The sequence below is a fragment of the Egretta garzetta genome, unplaced genomic scaffold, assembly GCF_000687185.1.
Source record: "Egretta garzetta isolate BGI_Z169 unplaced genomic scaffold, ASM68718v1 scaffold83, whole genome shotgun sequence".
NCBI lineage: Eukaryota > Metazoa > Chordata > Aves > Pelecaniformes > Ardeidae > Egretta > Egretta garzetta.
This window is the reverse complement of record NW_009259105.1, coordinates 280,183-282,760: the sequence shown is the minus strand read 5'-3', so window position 1 is coordinate 282,760 and position 2,578 is coordinate 280,183.

The following is a 2,578-nucleotide window of genomic DNA, read 5'->3' as shown; positions in this document are numbered from 1 at the left end:
AAGGGTCAAACCCCCCCCCCCTCCCTCCCCCCACGACTCCGCTCCGAGCCTCTCTTTAATTGAACTAAAGCTGTTCACCTTGATAACGCAGCCCGGCAGCAAGTTTCCGAGCCGTACGTGGGGGGCTGGAGAGCTATTTGATCCGCTTCCAAGGTGCTGCCTTTCAATTCAACCCCTTGCTCTTGAAGGATGGATAACCAGGCCCTCTCTTTTCCCTGTTAATTACGCGAGATAGCAGGCATCAAACTGCAAAACAGACCAAACCTCGTCAGGGGACCCAGCGCCTGCCAAAGCGCTGCTCTCGTCTCCCCTGTCCCCTTCCTCCTCATCCTCATCCTCATCCTCAGCCCCACCCCAGCCCCAGCCTGGCTGTTTATACCGAATACACCACCGCACGCTCCTGGCCACCTCCGACTTCACATGTGCCTCTCTGCAGGACGGCAAACTGAGCCAGGACCTCCCGGCTCCCCGGGATTCGGTATTTATCCCCCCCATCACCACCCATCCCCTCTGCCCTTCACAGGGAAGAGCTCCTCCACCATTTGGCACCACGGGCTGCGACTGCCGCCCCAGTAAAGCCAAGATGGGACATACCCCATGGGCATCACCCCCAGCTGCTCCTCTGGGACTGAGAGAAGACTAAAGGTTATGTTATTTTTACACTACAATCCCATAAATTTAGTGATCCGGTCCATACACGTCTCTGGTATGTTTGAAATCACCACCTGCAGGAGTCCTGTGTTTTCAGGAGAACCTCAGCCCTGCTCTCCTTAAACCCTGAACTCACCGTGGTCAGGAGAAAAGTCGAAACCACAAGCCCCTGGGAGCCCCATATGCAAATTAAAATCACCACCAAAAGCTTTGTTTTTTAAACGCTGTGATTTTTCCGGCAGCTTCCTAGTTCTGTGATTTACGGGTTCGCAAAGGCTGATTTCACAACTTCTCGGCACTTCTGAGGTGCCAGCACCCACGTCACCTCCATTTGCATGGCATGGCCGTGTCTGCCTCACCCCAACCGCTGGCTGGGTGGGAGACCATCGCCTATCACAGCAATTAACTTTACTCGTTAAAGCCTCCGAGCTTGTCGAGGATGCTGCTGCGCACTTGTGCCGGTGGGAAAGTTTCCATCCTCCTGGTGAAATCTGGCTCCAGAGCATCCCCGTGCATGGCACACAGCCCCCCGCCATGGGTGCGGGTACGGCCCCGTGCCCCTTGGCGTTCACCCGCTGCCCCTGTGGAGCAGATCTCACCCCGAGCTACCGCAAACCCAGCATGACCAGCATGGAAAAGCCTCTTCCCATCTTCCCCGCCACAAGAGCAGGGCTCACCTTGCCGATCAAAGTCGGAGACTTCTCTGGAAGTAACCCCCCACCTCCTGCCCTGGCGGGGGGGGGCTAAAAAATAATGACTCGTTGCAATGTCATTTCTGGAGCTGCTAAAACAAAGGCGCTCCGGCTCCCTGGGTGTCTCACTGCTGTGACCTACAAAGATAAGGCTTCCTCCTCCATCCTGAGAAATAGGAGCTTTTCCCCACCAGCCTCCCCTTCTGCCCAGCTCTGCTGTGCTCCGCTGGCCCGGCATCCCTGGGACCTCCCCGGGACATCCCTGGTGCCTATGTGGGATGCTCTTCCTCATTCCTCTTCCTCTCACCCCTCTTCCTGATTGATTTTCCCCCAATCCCACTCCCAACGATCCCAATGGATTGCTCTCCCCCCCTGGCCGAGGTGACACCTTGCACCCTGTGCCGCACACCCCACACTCGTGGCTCCCTGCCGGCAGGGAGCAGGCAGCCCTACCCCAACTCTCATCAAGCTCCATGCACCGGCTCCAAGCGGATCCAATGGATTTTCATTTCCTAACTTTGCCCTTCGGGCTATTTCTAACGAGCTTCCTCGCGCTTAAAAAAAATAAAAAATCCTTCATCTTGCAGGGTGGTGTCGGAGCGGGAACGCTCGGGACGATCGTGCCTGCGAGGAGGCTCGAAATCAATTATATCGCCGTCACTTTAGGTAGGGGGGCCACCACACCGACCTCCTCGGACCAGGTCCCACCTGGGACCCAGGGAACAGCCAGAACCCCCCTCCCAGAGCAAACAGGCTTGTTTTGGCCTTGAAAAATGTATTTGCCTGGCGTGATGTTCGGCCGGTACAGCACGGCCCTGGCCGAGGAGCCACCGATGTCCTGCCGTGACCCCGTCCCCTCGCTGCACCCCGTGTCCCGAGCCCCAAGCCCCCTGCCCTGTGCTGCCTCTGCCCGCAGCACCGGGTCCATCCACCCTCCTGGACTCATCCCTCCCATGGGGAATCGGTCCCCGGCACCTTCGTTTCCGCTGATCAGATGTTTTAATGAGTTTCTCAGCGCCCGGCACATCACCACTTCACGCCACCACCCCCTCCGAGGCCGGCCCCGCTCCCGTGGCGTGCCAAGGCCCCCGTCATCTCGAAGGCTTTCCTTGGTGGGAGAGCAGCGACTATTTCTCTCAAAAGGTCTCTTATAATGGAAACCATCTCTCCATCCCTCCTTGGTCTCCTCCTGCCGTGACCCAGGCTCCGTCGAGAGGAACTCTGCTCCGAGGCAG